The 16,598-nt window shown below is 43.5% G+C and overlaps 2 long non-coding RNA genes across 2 annotated transcripts in view; one reads left to right on the top strand and one right to left on the bottom strand.

The window, feature by feature from the left end:
• The window catches only part of LOC136786494 (uncharacterized), a 50,047-nt gene extending 40,688 nt beyond the window's left edge, over window positions 1–9,359 (bottom strand). The window contains exon 1 of the long non-coding RNA XR_010825343.1: window positions 9,234–9,359. This is a non-coding gene — a long non-coding RNA (uncharacterized lncRNA). The remainder of the gene's footprint in view (window positions 1–9,233) is intronic.
• Window positions 9,360–9,438: 79 nt separating this feature from the next.
• On the top strand, window positions 9,439–14,972 carry LOC106041003 (uncharacterized). Its single transcript, XR_001210228.3, has 4 exons — window positions 9,439–9,847; window positions 10,594–10,669; window positions 12,072–12,355; window positions 14,736–14,972. It is a non-coding gene; the product is annotated as an uncharacterized lncRNA (long non-coding RNA).
• Window positions 14,973–16,598: the final 1,626 nt, after the last annotated feature.

Below are 16,598 nucleotides of genomic sequence, written 5' to 3'. Positions count from 1 at the left end.
TTTCTACTGCCCTGTGGTATGGTCACTCTGTAATAAACCAGAGGTCTTACAGAGTCACGTTATCTCCAGGACCAGTGAAACATCAGATATCAAAGGGCTCACCAAAACAAATCACAGGCACTGGCTGGGGCTGATCTATTTGCTTACCTGCTTATCTGCATGTGTTTTCCTCCTTCTGCCACTTTCTGAAAAAAAATAAAATCCTACGGTCTACCTTGCATCAGCTTCAGGAGAGGAGCCGTCAGTTTAACAGCACTCCAATTAACCTTTATAACTGTTCTTTTCACTAAAGCGCAGGAGGAAAAAATGTATCAGGTGGACTTCAACTTGCATAACTGACAATCTGGCCGTCAAATCCCCCCCGCACCTCCCCAGTCAGGTACATGTTAGCTACCAAGTCGTTTACTAATTAGACCTTCAGGAGCATCCATCAGCATGGGGTAACAGCTCACAGGTTGCAAGCACATGCCAGCGACCACCTGTGCGCCCCACGGCACTGCAGGATGAGATCCCACAGAGGACAGCCCTTCCCTCCGGGCGGTGGAGGCCATTTGCTGTGCCAACGTCACAGAGCATCAGGAGAGCCCTGGCCCAAGGTCAACTGCTGGTGGACACCAGCTGGTGGAGAACATCAATGGGCAGGTGAAAAGGAGGACACAGGAGAGGTAAGCTACAGCTGATGGAAATGTTTGGAGCTGGGATGGCTCGAAGCCATTCTCTCGTTCTTCCTAAAAATTCCATTTTTAGCCAAATCCCAGCAGCCTGTTTTTAAGTGCCCCCATTCTTCCTCCATAAAATGCTTTATGAACATTTTCCATAATCAATACAATTCTGTTTCTTTCAAAAAGGCTTAACCAGAACTGCAATGAAAAACTGAGGTCATTTCACAAAGTTCACTATCCATAACAGAAAGAGATCATCCTGGCTAAATATTAGTGTGCAGTGACTGCTCTGGCAACCTCTGTTGAACTACCACAGAATTTACAGCATTGATTTAATTTGCAGGTTTGTCCATTTTCCCGTAAGGCTTTTTTAAATAGGTATCTAATATTTATATGTGCATATACAGTACTTTGCTGGAAGTGATTAAGCATTTATAATGAGACAACAATAAAATGCATTTACTTTATTTGGTGTACTAACTATTTCATTTTGAATGATTTAGTACATATTGTAATATCTGTTTATAAACACTGCTGTCCACCTGGGAATTACCACAAAACGTTTGTTCATCAGTTACAACATGTTACCAGCAGGTAGAAACAGGGATTTTGAAAACACTCCCTGTGTGCAGCAGGGAGAAAGAACAAGGTCAATGTGCTGTTAGAGGGCTTCTTCTGCAAAAATTACACTGGTTTATTAAAGTTGCGATCCATGCTGTGAACTTGTATCAGCACAGCTCTTCAGATACACCAGCTCTTGAGTAAAAATAAAATGCCCCTTGCCATGAATTTGATACTGCGTGCACAAACATTTGTGCATATCAGCATTAGCAGAGTTCTGGCCACTTTGTGGGCAGAGGTGGAAAACCTCACCCTGCAAATATTTTTGTTGAAAGTGCATTGTGACTCACCAGGCCACTGCATGAAACTATGACTCAAATTGTGCCTGTGATTAATCCATCGAGAAAACATCTGAAAATAGACTAAAATAGAAGTTGGAAAATAACTGAACTTGAGGCAGGATGCAAGTCATTCAGGTATACTGGCTTAATTCACTTGGCTTCTCATCTCATAGAATCATAAAATCATTACAGTTTTAAAAGACCTCCAAGATCACCTGGTCCAACCATCCCCCTACCACCAATGTCCGTCCTCTTGTGAAGCAGAAGGGATTTAGGGCAGTGGGCTTTCGTGGATCTGGAGGAAGAAAAGAGCCAAAAAGGAAAAGGTGATCCAGGAGGGCACTACAAGGCATGAGCAAGACAGAAGGTGACGTCTTCTAGTGATGACAGACATGGAAAGAGGAGAAAAGCATCGGAGAGGAAGAACATAACCAACAAAACTAAAGGAAGAGCTATATTGCTGATTTATAAGACAAGCTGCAGGGCTGGAAGCAAACTTGATTGAAGAAGCTGGTCAAAGAACCGGGTTTATTCATGCCTGGTGGAGTTTTCCTGGTATTTCCTATGACGTGACAGCGTCAGCAAGGGGTTGCCAGCCAAGGCATGCTTGCACAGTTCACCCAGGCACACCGCACCAGCGAACACGTTGCATGCAGCTGCAGTGCTTCCCAGACTGGGACATGCTCTAAAACCTGTCTGGGGACAACCTGGCCATTTCTTCCCCTGGCCTCACTCTTTGTATGGTAACAGCATTATACAGGCACAGGGGGGAACACACCGATGGCCGCTGCAGTAAGTGCCGATGTGAGATAACTGCTTCATTCATTTTTTATGAGGATATCTGCACAGGAGCGCTTAGTCTAAATAAGGCACCCTTAGGAGCAAAGCTGCAGAAGCATATGGTCAGTGTACAGCATTCAATGTTTGTTGATGAAACATCTGTATAATGACCACCTTCCTCTGTCCCGGAAGCCAGCTTAGCCCAGTTACTTCTGCCCTGAAAGAAATATTCATTTAAAAATGTATGGTAAGGGAGCAGAATTTTAATGGCAACCTGCAGTCAGGTACCAGAGTCCCACAATACATCGCTAGAAGATGGGCTTACAGTGCCTCTGAGTAGTCTCTGAATTTGCCTTTATGATCTAAAAAACATGCACTTTTTTCATTGTTACTTTTAAAAAAGGGCAGCGCTCACCAGGAATATGGGAAAGGGAATAGACTCAGTATTTTCTCTAATCTAAGTTTCTGCTGACCAATTTTTAAAACCGCCTTTTTCATAGATTTCAGGTGTATATTCAGCCATTTTGCAGTTGAACACTTCTCAAGGTTCCCAAGGACTAAACTTTTAATTTAAGTAAAAAAAAAAAAAAAAAAAAAAAAAAAAACAGATCACAACAACTAACAACAGTAACCATGTCTTCTACCCACATCCCAGCAGGAAACTAGAAAGAGACAGAAAAAGGAAGAGTGGAAATGATGGTGTAGACATCTCAGGCACAGAATATGTTAAATGTTAGAAGAAGATTGGCCACAGGGTATACAAAGAAAGAAAGAAAATTAAGAAGTTAAGATGTTCCCTTTTCCAGCTACTCTTACAACGAATAGCTGTAGGATGTTCAGAAAGCTGAACATGCCCTCTTTGGTCACTCCAAGGGAGGAATTACAGGATTCAGCTCCTGGAGTCATGTGATTACAAATGCCATTGCTGCCAAAACTAATTTTCCAGTGCTTGCAACTGCAAAGAAACCCTTAAAAAGCCTTTCATTTTTTTCCAGAATACTGTGTCTGCCTTGTTGCAAGTCCATAAAGAATTAGAAAAAAAACAACTGTTCTTTGTGCCAACAGCTATATATAAATGACGTATGAGTATTTATATATGTGTGGTCAGGTTTTTCGGGGACCAGCAAGCAGCTGTCCTGCCCACAGAGCTTTGAGATCCTTCCAGATGATAAGTATTAATAAAGCAAGGTATAGGAGCATTATTTTACGCTTTATTTCTTTAATTTAATTTCATGCCTCACTTTTGTTTTGTTGGTGTTTTGTGCACTGCAACATTTGTACTCATTCATTATTCTGGTTGATAGAGAATGCATAATGTTTTAGCAGTGATATGACATTTACATTCACTTATGAGTTATTAGATGTCTTCTTATAAGTGATGAAGAATGTCAGATCTTGACATCTTCTATTTTGCATATCAACTAAGATTCCTTTGTAGCTTCCTCTCAGTTGTTCACTGTCAGGACTCTTACCCTGAGATAGAAGCATTTATGCTGAGTTCATAATATGTACAGAAGTAATAATTACAGCATCCATGCAATAACTCACATGCAGCATGTACAATACGGATACAAGGCATGATTCTGCATCCTTACCCGTGTGACTGTTGCGTTATAGTCGCGGAACCTACTCCTGTAAGAAAGCATGACTCAAAGTTGCAAAAACAGGTCTTGAACGTATTGTAAAATAGAATTATAGCACAATTTAACTATCACTTATAAGCTGGAGCCTGCAGAGTAAAGAAACGGGTAGCTTTCTCATTTATTAAAATATTACTGTCATTGCCTACCATGAAAATGGTTATTAAAAACCTCAGATACCCGGTAGTTATCCACAGCCTGCTGCTCACAGCACTGCCACGGGCAGGAGGAGCCAGCAGTGCCCCCAGGTAACAGCCCCCGGCACGCTGTTCTGTGAAGGATCAGCTCCCAGCACAAACCAGAGCCCAGTGCTGTACTGGTGGGAGGAGGGCATCAGACATTTCCTGATAAAGGCACTGCCCCCACTCCTACAAGGTCCAGTAACGAGGGATTAGATATCCCTATGGATATTTGTACGCCCAACACCAACCTCCCCTCCCAGCTTCTGGGAAGAGACATCACGGGTGGCATCTCTTATCCCCTCATCTCTTGTCCCCTCTAAGAAGTTACTCATGAAAGGAAGTGAGATTTCTGGTTTGTTCCCATGTCCTCTCAGCTAGGCAGACAAACACTGAAAAAAAAAATCCTATGCTCTGTCTATACAATCTCTGTCTTTTCCTATGCATTAAACTGCATAAAATTTACACCAGAAGCATTTAAACACATTGTGGCAGGAGGTAAAACTGCATGTGGATGCCATACACTGTCCCCTTTATCTCTGTCTCTGTCTCTGAATGGCGCACAGAGGAAGAAGCAGTGTTCCAAGTCTAACTGCATATTACCGCTGACTCTTAGCAAGCCTGATAAACCAGCTCACTCCTCACCCAAGCTCTAGAGTGCTGGGAGACAAGCAACACTTAGACACAAGTCATTTTTCCATGTCAAGCAATTTTCCACAACCTGCTCAGCTGCTATGTCTTTGATTTAAGCCACTGCACCTCCAAAAAGAAGCATCAGAGCATCCTTTCTCAAGGCTATGGGATGCTGCAAGCAATTTCATGTTGCATTCATCATACATACAAACATGACAAACAATGGAATGAAGACTGTTAATGAAAGCAACTAGCAAATAAAGAACAGGCAGATGGAAAGACTGCACAAAGGAAGGAAGAAAAAAAAAAAAAAAAGCAAACACCACAACAGCTACGTGGAATAACATTCTTGCTAAGCAGATTATGTCCAGGTAATCTTTTCACTGCTATTCAGGTACTGAAAAGACATTTCTCTCTTAGTATTGGCAAGAGCTCTCCCTAATTTTGTACCAAAAGGTGGCAGCACTCTAACCACCTTTAATTTGTTTGTCCCTGTTCCTGCTTCTATTTCCCAAGACGCTGTAGAAAAGGACCTATGAATCACAGCTTTCACAGTCAAGCAAGTATTTCCAAATGTTCCAATGAACTTACACCCCAATAAATTAACCTTTGCCCTTTCATAGTTTTTTTTTTTTTAATTTTAAAAAACATTTTACAAGCAGCCTCATTTAAGCAGAAGTTACATCACATCTACAGAAAACAACTTTGGAGCCTGTAGGTTCAAAGAATGCCAGAAGCGTAGACCATTCAATAGACGAGCAGGAACAGCAATGCAGATAAGCTATTAGCACTCTTTTGAGATGAAATGAAATGAAACAGTTTCAAACACTTTGTCATTCAATATGAAAAAAGAAGTCAAGGGCAAACACAGTTTGAAAAAAAAAATACTTAGGAAATGATACTAAACAACACACTCCATCAATGGGAACATGCACCAAGCAAAGACCAGAGAGCAGCTGGTTAAGAAGGAGAGCACTACAGATCCATCTCTACTTTGGATTTAGCTAGAAGCTCAGGAGAAACTACGTGTAATACTGCAACTTAGGGTAACAGGGTTAATAACACACTTGTTCTAGCATATGCACTGTAACAGCACCTCAGCATCAGCATAATCACCCCACTGACTATCTGGGAGATGGAGGGGGAGTGAAAGTGAAATCATAAATCATAACCAAGATAGGCTGACACTGAGAGGTTACGTATTGATTCAAAACAGGAAAACAGTCCTGAAATCTAAAACACAGATTTTTATATATATTTATTGAGAGAGCCATTGCTTTGCCCTATTTTGTTGCTGGTTCATAATCTACTTGAAAGCAGCAGAAAAAACAGTCCAAGCCCAAGTATAAAATTCTCCATAGATGTTCAGTGACAGGATTAAGTAATAAATTCAGCTCTATTTTGTTCGCAAATTCAGTTCACAAATTGTGCACGAAGAATTTAAGGTAAAAACCTGACCTTCTTGAAGTCAGTACCTGTTTTCTCCACTGCTTACCCTAAAATCCTAGTAAAATATATGTATATTTATTTATTAGCTAAATGTTGGAAGCAAGAGAAATCTGAGCCAAAGATTTGCCCAAATTTCATTTACTTTGAATGTGAGCTACTTAGTGCCTGAAAGGCTTGATCAATCACCTGGTATTTGCACCCCCATTTGTTACTAGAGATGCTGCTGAGCGGTGCAGACACTACCAAGATCACGATGGGCACCCAAGTGCTTCTCATACTGATTTTGCACGTATAGTTGCATGTCATTTTTTGTAATTTCTATAAATATTCATGTGCTCTTTTCCTTACAAACGCTCTCACAAACAATATGTACTTCTGTGAATGCTGATGAGGAATGGACAGAAAGGATCAGAAAAAACTTGCTGGAAAAATTGTTATTTTGATTGGAGTAAGTGTTCACACACATCTCTTCACTTTCTTCATTCAAGCATATACTTTCATCCTTTTCATTATTAATTGGTTTTAGTTTCCTGATTTACAGAAGCTACCTTTCTGCCTAGCAGTACAAGACGCAAGTCAACGTGACACCATTAGGAATAATTACATCTCAGTTTTTGCAGTGAAATAACTTATAACCGTGGCAGCTGAAGCAAAATACGTCAGTCAGACAGTTTTACTTCCAAGACACTGAAACTTCCCTTATCAGAAGTATAACAGGCAGGATCTGATTGCTGTTTGCAGCCTATGACTGGCAAGGGATTCGTGTTAGCACTTCAGTAGCAAGTGATGATACACTGCAAAATACCTACCCTATTCTATGTCCCTCTGAGACCGTCACCCAGCCACTTCAAAGCAAGTCACTGCTCTCAGGTTCCTAACACTGCCATCAAAGGCTTTTGAGAGATCACTCTGGAATTAGAGATCCAGTGCAACAAAATCATTACAATGCGAGAAATCGGAAGGAAGAAATTAGAGACTGATTAAGAAAGATCGTCAGCACTTCTAGGCAGGGACCTCACCCATGTGCTGGGACCTCACCCATGTGCTGGGTAGTCTTACACTGTATGTCCAGAAGTGAGAGATGCTGTTCAATCATCTCTTGAATAACTATCATTTATGTCAACTATTTTGCTCACCTGAGCATTTTTTTTTGCTCAATCTGAGAATTGCTCACATCCTTTGGAACTCCAGTTCTGACCTACCTTAGGATATGATTCCCAAACACACTTTAGCGCATGCTGAAATAGTTTCCTGTCAAGGAAAGGTATATTGAATAACAGTTAATCAGCCATGTAACCTCTTGTTGCCCAGCCCCAAAGGAAATGGAGGATAACCAAACACCTGCAGGGGCTATGCTGTCAGCAGCACAAGCAGATGCAGGTCAGCCCTTGGATGCACACAAACAGTTCATTAAAATAGATAATATAATGCATAAGCAGAGAAGCAAATTCAGGCTTTTCAGACAGTGCCTAAGTTTTGAGATCTTGACATTGTCAACCTACTAATGCCCTCAGCTCTTTTTTTTTTTTAAAAAAAAAAAAAAAGTATTAAAGGCCAAGGAGAAGAACTATCCTACAGTCCAGCTGTACTGATTTCTCACATGTTTTATCAGCAGAATTTGAATGTTCAGAATTTGAATCCACCACAATTGTTTTAGTTGTTTCAGTTAAACTACAACAAGGAGCAGCAGAAAGCTGTTAGCTTCCTCACAGACCAAGGGATGGAGATAGTTTTCAGCTGTTTACCAGACAGCAGATGCAAACACCTGAGTAACAGGTCCAGTCGCTCGCGCGTCAGATGCTTCTGGCCATCCCCAGCCTCTCCCTAAACTCCCCTTTGCCTTCTGCCCACTTCCTCCTCAGATATCCTCCGCAGCTCCTCCCAAACTACCTCCCACCCCTGATACCTGCTCTTTCCTCCCTTTTTATTCCCCCCTTTATTTATCTATTCCCTTTTTATTCTAACATTCCCTATGAGTCAAACCCTAAGAGGCTGGTTTTTTTTTTTGGCAGCTTCTTCCATTATCTGGAATAAAAGGTGTTTCCAGTCACCCAGAAGCTCCAAGTTTAAAAGTGCTCGCCTAAAAATACATTTAATCTATTCCTCGTATTTTGTATCATGCAAATATAGCTCCTTTTGAAATATCTTGGTTCTCATGCACCTGGCATGTTTAAGTTATTTTACCCACGTGCTAAACATAAGCTCCCACTCGGCTCCTGCTGTATTTTAATGCACTTTTTGGACATTTCCCAGTCTGCACATTCTCCTCCTGTACCACCCCTGGGGTCTTGTACCAAATTCCACCAGGCCTTTGATGGAGAGCAGCCAGGCTGCTCATTAGCCTGTTACGAAGCTGCTCATCAGTCCCTCTCCCAAGCTCCCCATTACTTCAGCGGTATAGCTGCAGTAATTGGGCTGCATATTTTTCAGGCTTGTATTAGCATTGCTTCAGCCAAACGCTAATGGCCCGTCCTGCGGTGTATCCCACCAAGTCTCCCCCATGCTAATGCAGTTGCATTTTTGTCGCTGGTTTTGGGTTTATTTCTCATGTGAATGGGAGAGTTTTGACAAAGCGCTCGGCAGGCCTTGCTCCTGGCCCTGCCCCGGGCACTGCCTGAGATGGAAGGAGGGTGGGGGTAAAATGCTCTGCTCTGGAAATGACGCAGTCAGGACAAGATGATTAAACCACGCTAAATGATTAAAAGCAAGATTCAAACCTACCAGCAAATATTTCAAAGCTTCTAACACCTGTTATAAAAACAACTTCACGGGTGCTGTGCCAGCGTAGCTCATCAGCACTGGCCCCACAGACCACGCCTGAGGGAAACTTCATCAGAATCAGGCCCCTGCTTCAGTCAAAAATATCTGGGGTGCGTGAAGCCAACAAAAATCAGCAGGAGACAGAAAGGAAATAAAAGAGATGTAAATAAATGCAGTCCTACTGAGTGTGGTGATGGTGCCTCCCCCCCCCCCAAGGCTCCCCCTCACCTCAGCTGTGGGACAAGGATGGGCAGGGCAGGACGTGGGTATGGCTGGTTGGTGTGACAGGGCAGCTGGGGACAGCCCTGGGGCCCTGGGAGAGAGCAGACAGGCGTGGGGACAGGCTGTGGTCCCTGAGGTACAGCTGGGACAGGCCTGGAGTCAGGCCTCTGCCCACCAGCTGCGGGACAGGGGGACAGGGCTGTCACGGGCAGTGCCAGTACAGCTCAGGCCTGGTGCTGGGGTTGGAGCGGACACGGAGCCCCAGGGGGCTAGGTGGGGTCCCTCATCCTGCTGTCTTCACTCTGTTAAACTTTATTTGATGTCTGCTGGGAGGTTTGGGTAACAGGGTGGAAAGCTTAGTGCAAGCCTGGCCTGCACCCCACGGAGCACAGTGTGGGCCAGGGAAAACACTCTCTCACAAAACCAGCAAAATCAGAGTCCTCAGCGCTTCCCTCCAGTCCACTTTGCGCTTTGCTGTGCTCTGCAAAACTTATCTGGTCTCTTTGACTGTTTGCAGACTGTCCTTCAGCAAAAGGACCAACACTACTTGCTCCTGGCAAGGAAACATACGGGTCGCAATGGGATCCAGCCCTATGAAACTGTGACTGCAGTCGGACGCCGTGAGTATCGGGACACTTTTGCTCTGGCCAATGTTTGTTCTGAATGAAAAACCTGTCTTCCACAAATGATTGGAAAGCAAGGGGAAAAGCTCTGAAGCCCACCTCTAGGAATATGCAGTGTGTTGAACAGAATATTCATGAGTACTTTATTTTCTTCATACCTCTAGCTCTAAAACTTGGAAGTGAAATTCAGCCAAACTCTGTACAGCATGGTGAAGAGAAGAAGAAAATGTTTTTGTGCTCCCTGAGTTCTGGTGGGCTGCAGGGTCACAAATTCTGAGCCCCTGGAAATTAAATTCTAAAACTCATCAAGCTAAAGTAAAATTCCTTGCAGGGGTGCTGGTGAGCTTGTTACAGGAAAAGATCAGAGCAGTAGAATTTGCCATTTCCCCCACAACTGCACTAACAATAGGTCAGAAAAGGAGGAAATAACTTCCAGCTCCTGTTCCATAATGTTTTCGTTTGTCACTTTCAATACCCTCAGACTTCCAACTGGGCTTGGGCTCAGTATGTGAGCTGCTCAGGCATGTTTTCAGCTGCACAAGCAAATGCCCAGGGAGAGAGCTCAAACCTGTCTTCAGGGGAGACTTCCCCACGATAGCCAAGAGTGTGGTGAGAAACAGGACAAAGCAGCCACCGCATGGGATGGAGCTGGAACCATTTCATGAGCCCAGGAAGCAGACTGGAAAGATTAAAGTTCTTACATCTAATCCCCACTGAGCAAGTTGTACTTCTTTATTTACTAGGAAATACGCTGACTGCACTGAAGTTTCTGAAAATATGGAGAGAGTCTTTGCTGAACTGGGACTCTGCTGAAGGCAGGTATGTAGGAACATAAATGTATCAGAATTACTTCCATACATATTTGATCAAAAATACTTGTGCCACTCAGACCATTCTTTACTACTGTGCAAGGAATGTTAGAGTATGGAGGACTTAGAGATTAGCATGCAGGGATAAGGCGATACCTATGGAGAGGAACTGTGCCAAGGAAGCAGCATTGCAATTGCTGGTACAATGCAAAGGCACCATGGATCTGAAGGAATCAGTAGGTTGGATGTCATGCTGTACCTTCACAACAGTAATGATTCAGGCCACATCGACAGTTCAGGCATTTTCAGGCTGCACATAATCTAATGAACTCTTATGGGCTGCAGCCTGTTCTGCGTGGCTTCATATGGGTGCTGGAAGCCCCCTGTTCATTTCTTGCTGTTTTCGTTGGCACAGTGCTGGACCTGTCCTGTCTCTTTGAACACATCTGTTTTGCAGCTAGGAAAAGAGACAGAATGCCTGCCTCTGGGCTGCCTGCTTCTCAAAGTACCTTGTGTGGCACATCAGCCCACCTAGTCACAGAAAGCACACTGCCCAGCAGCTCCCCATAAGCCCACGGAAACCAGGACCCATCTTCTCATCCTGTGTGTGCTGTAGGGGACCTAACAGAGACAAGGTTGGGACACAGCAGTCTCAGGTTCATATTCCAGGAGATGGCTTTGAACCCAGTAGATTAAAGGTCTAGTGAGGGAGCAGAGCTACACTTTGTAACTTGCCTTCTGAGGGGTCTGTACGCAAAAGGAAAGAAGTGACAAAATTCTGCAGAAGAGAGAGACGTGTTCCTCTGACAGACAGCTCTTAAAAAATGGAGGTGACTGGAAGCAGGTGAAAGGAGATGAATTGATGGTCAGAGTCCAGAGGAGACTGTCAGAGGAGCTTGATAAATATAACCCGTCATAGCATCAGGGGCATATGAATGAAGGATGTAAAAGCGCGTTGTCTAAAACTCAGCAATCGTGAACACCTCCAGAGCACTCTCTGCCTCTCCCTCAGTGTTTTTCACCAGCCCCATTCCCAGTTTGCCTAGCGGAGAAGCGAAAGCCGCTTCTTAACAGATATTCCATGTATCCCCCAGAAGTCCTTTTTCAAGCATCGTCTCTTTTCCTGCTCTCCCTAAGGAACAAGACGGGCAAGTTTTTTGTTCTCTGTGTTTCTGTTCTCCCACTGGGAAAGAGACCCTGAATCCAAAGTGGTCCTCGGTAATTGCTCGGCCTTTCTCTGGGCTAAAAATTGTCACTAATTTCAGCTGACCCCTATAATTAAGCGTTCTGTATGGGAATGTCCTCTAGTTGTCACCTCTACATAATCTGGGAATGTCCTAGTAAGAAGAGGGTCTGTGTGAATCTCTGCTGGGGACAGATAGTAAAACTGTTTGTTCATATTCTCTGGACAGAGACATCGTGTCAAAGTGGTGGTGTGACGAGGCAGGAAGGGAAAGGCTGTCTGATCTCCTTGTCCTTGGTACTGGTGCATGGAGTGGAGATCTCTGAGAGCATGTTGGCTTGGAGATGGTGCTGAGAGCAAGAGGACAGGAGAAGGAGATGAAGAGCCATCAGCATGGCTAGGGGATGCATGGGGAAGTTCCTGGCCCGCAGCAGGGAACAGCTCACAGCCCAGATGTGGAGTTGACAGACAGAGAAGTACCCACAAAGAACTTATTTCAACCCAGAACATCAGGTATAATTTGAAAGGAAGATTTGTATTTGTGACTATAGTTATTTTTGCTAGTCTTGTTCCAGTTTATTATTTTTGTGTTCTAATAAGATGAAGCCTCAGCTATTAGGAGCCTTTGGTATTTCTTGCTACATTTATTTAAAACAACAGCAACAAACAGGAACACAAAGGTTCAAGCCCAGGGCTCTGGTATTGCTGCTGCCTGCTGTGTCAAGTGCCCACATTCAGCTTGGTGCTTAGTAACGAGCAGTGAGTGTGGGACTGGAGTTATATTAGTGATTAGTTTATGCCAGCAACTTGAGATTGCTTTATTCAGGTACCCTCTTTGCAAACTTTAAGGTATATGTGTTCAAGCAGATTTTTTTCTGAGGAAAGACATTAGTATCCCCTTTGTCTAAATGCACTCCTCAGTAGGGAAAGAAGATAACTCTTTGTCCCAGGGGTGCGTTAACTATAGCACTCCTGACATATCGTCCCTAGATCTTGCAGGCTTAGCTGGTCAGCACACATCCTGCACAGAAGATCCTGGCTTTGTATAAAAAAATATTAGCACTTCAGCGTGAGGTGCTCTTTGAGTGTTTGGCACTGACGTAATACTTTTGCTAAATGTGAGGTCCAGAAGAGTTTTAAGACTGTCCTTCAAAGGAGGCCTCACACAATGTCTGCTGTTCAAGAAGGTTGCTGGCCGCATCCAGTGTACATATTTGTCACTGGACAGATTCCCTTGTTTGTGTCTAAGCTCCTGCTAGACAGGATCTCTGGTTGCTCCTACAGAAGTGAGCTCCTCAATGAACAAAAGAAATGTCTCTTTTGGCCTGGAGCTTGGAGGTGCTGCATACATGCACAGCACACCACAGACTCCTACAATTCCAGTTACATTATCAGCCAGCCCTTTCTCTACACACCTGCTGAAGATTGGGTATCTCAGATCTGCTCTATGGATTGGACAGGTGAACTTGCTCAAAACCATTGATTTAATTGGAGATCAATACGCTGAAAATGGAACTATCAGTTTCTGCAAAGTGTGACATACAGTGGCATTTAAGTTAGAGCTAAGTAGAATTGCTTCTATTGCACGTGCAGAATACTAACAGGAATTGATTTCACCCTGCAAAGGCCTGTATTTGTTTATTCAATGGCAGAGGGCTTTTTTTTTTTTTTGGTGGTTGTTTCTGATTTTGAATGCTTTGCATAATCCTGTGTTTGAAGCAAATGAGATGAAGAATCAGCAGACCCTGTGTAAACTCAAGCCAACAGTGCAGGGACAAGGAGGATTCAGCTCCAAAGACATTGTTAGAAGCTGGAGTCCAAAGCAACTTCTGCATTTGTTTTCTCTCTCTCTCTGCCAACTCAGTGCTCTCACTGAGGGGAAAGTTGCTCCAGCCATGCAAAGCGGGAGTGTAGCTTTGTTTTATGTGTGCGTTGTAGAACAATGTACTAGGGCAATGCCTGCTCTAGACAAGCTGCTCATAAAGGCATCTACCTGGCTCTGCGTGGCTTGGGGATCTCTGCTGGCCCCTCAAGGCTCCTGGTGTGAGGTGACATTATGGCACCTTCCAGTATTCCTCACCTCTCAGAGAATTTTCCCTTCTGGAGGCTGCAGGAAGGGCCTGACAATAAAAACCTGCATAAAACCTGCTTGAGACAGGTCCTTTGACTACCCAGGGAGGAGGACAAATGGCTGCAAATGAGGGAAGCCTTATAAATGCAAACCACACGTTCAGAAAGTGAGCAAACCATCAACAGGGTCAGAGATCTAGGACTGAGAAACAGATTTCTCAGCTTTCCCATCTCCACCTAGTCCCAGCCTGGATCAACAAGGGTTTGAGCCAGCAGAGCATCTCCTGAGAACTTCTCAGGGGCTACAGGTCATACAGAAGAGTTTTGCAGGGTGCATATGTCTGCGTTATCACCTTTAAAATCCAATCCAACACCCCCTGGGGCTGGCAGAGAAGCTCCCAGTGACTCTCTGGAGTTCTTGCTGACCGCAGGCCTAGGCCATTTGCTGGAAGCTCAGAAGCCATCAGCACATAGTGGTGCTCTCAGTTTTTTTTATTACATTCATTACAAATAAGCTATCGTGATCTATCTGACACCCCTAATGTCCAGGCCAAGAATTAACTGAGCCCAAGATGCCCATCTTGTTAAGGAGATGGGGCATTAACAGCTCAGGCACGCAGAGGGAGTCAGGGGAAGTTCATGTCGCTGCTGCTGGTTTTGCAGGAACAAAACCAAAAAGTGGAACTCCCCACTCAAAGGGGACGTTCCTATTCACAAGTCCTAAACACAGCTACTTGTAGACAGGGGAAGAAGATGACTATGTCAGAAGATATTTTTTCTTCCTCATCTAAAGCTGATTTGCTCATCCTTTTCTTTTGTTCAGGGAATATTCATTAAACAGGGAAGAGAAGCAGGTGGCAACACTCTGGTTTGACAAATGCTGCAATCCAGAAGGGACCCACTTCTTTACTCAGTAAGGTTTGTTTCCCACTTCATGTCTGTTGCATTGTGTCCCTTTGTCCTCTAAGGCTATAGGGACTCTTGGGCCCCTACCTGGGTTCGACAGGTACAGAGTAGGAGTAGGCACAGCTTTATCTCATCCGCCTGGGGACTGCTCGAATCTCACAATAGATGCATGTCCTTATCTGTGATTATACACACATCTTTCTCCTGTATTGTGAGACTCAAGGAAAACATGGGTTATTTTTTGCATCCCCAGAGGCTGGAGTCTCACTCCATTCACTCTCACAAAAGCCTGGAGTCACTCCATTAGTTGGGCTAATTCCAGCCTGCCCAAAATCAGAGGGAAGCCAGGCACTGAGTGGGCTGCGAGCGTTCCTCTACTGTCGACAGTCAAAAAGAAAGGAATAAACCTCTTGATTATATCCCTAACACGACGCACAGCAATATTTTGCAATAATCTTGCTCAAAGAATTCTCCACAGATGCTTACTCTGGTGTGAGCTGCTGTGCTGATTCAGTTGCTGTCAAGAATTTCCATAGCTCAACTGCCCAAGAGAAGAGAGACATTAATGTCAGTGCCAAAAAATTCATACTCAGGTTCACAGCTTTGGCTTGCCAGGGTTTTTAAGGCCAAAATGGACCATTATGATTATCTGGCTTGATTTTCCCGATAACCCAGGCAAGCAAAGTTCACACCAGGATTTCTACATCAAAGCCAGTGACTGGCAGCAGAATGGGTGTTGGAAAAGGACACAGGACCTCAGTTCAAAGACTCTGTATCCATCTCTCAGTAACCTGAGTCCATAATCTAACTACCACCACTGCCCAAACATGAACTTTATTTCTATTTGAATATATCTAGCTTTTACATATAGCAAAATTGCTGTTATTTACCGGATTTAGGGCGTATTTTCTACTAAATTACACAATTCCCTGCATTCACAAATGAACCTACTGTTTTAGCAGTTATGGATCATATCTGCTTGTCAAGAAAGGAAATTAAAAGCTGTCATTTTACCTGACAAAAGATGAGTTAGAGGTTGCAGGTCTCTAGAGCCAAGTACAAGGACACTGATACATAAAGCAATGTTGAAATTGTAGTAGCAATGTTTCTGTGGTTGTTGTGAAGATCATGATTGATACAGGTGTAATCCAATGAAGGAAAAATGATTGATATGTTTATTATTTGAAGTTCAGTTTCAACCATTTTGACTCAGCCTTAAATGCATTAAGCTTTATTTCAACTTAGGAGACACTGCTCAGCTGGCTGAATTTGGAGGCTCAGGGCTCTGACTCTGAATTTAGAGAAGATCCAGCTGTGAGGGGGATGGAGTATTTCCCAGTGAGATACTGGTCAGGCTTTACAGCGTCACAGTCTGTTTCTGTAATGAATAACATCTAGGAACTAGCAGCAGCACTTTCCTTCTGAATGGGATATTGTTTCAAGAAAAATTGAAATAGAAAAATGAAATCTCTCTCTCTTTTTTTTTTTAACATTTTAAAGGGTTTTTATTGGAAAAAAAAATGCACAATGATCAATATGAAATATTTTGTCAAACCAAATCTGAGTTCCATGGTGTGTGTGGGGGGGGGGAGTAAGTAAATTTGGGTTAAAAACCAACACCTAGCAAGGGTCAAATACCCTTTTAATTTCCCACTGTTGTGCTCTCTGGGCCACTAATCAATGTACAGTTACCAGCTGACCTTCCCAGTTTTTTAAGACAGTCATTTAGGAATTCATGATTAATGCATAATCTTCTTCATGAAGCAGTTGCTGCTGCAAC

The sequence above is a fragment of the Anser cygnoides genome, chromosome 16 (assembly GCF_040182565.1).
Source record: "Anser cygnoides isolate HZ-2024a breed goose chromosome 16, Taihu_goose_T2T_genome, whole genome shotgun sequence".
NCBI classification, from domain to species: Eukaryota; Metazoa; Chordata; class Aves; order Anseriformes; family Anatidae; genus Anser; species Anser cygnoides.
The sequence above is the reverse complement of the archived record's forward strand: the minus strand, read 5'-3'. Positions and strand labels throughout refer to the sequence as shown.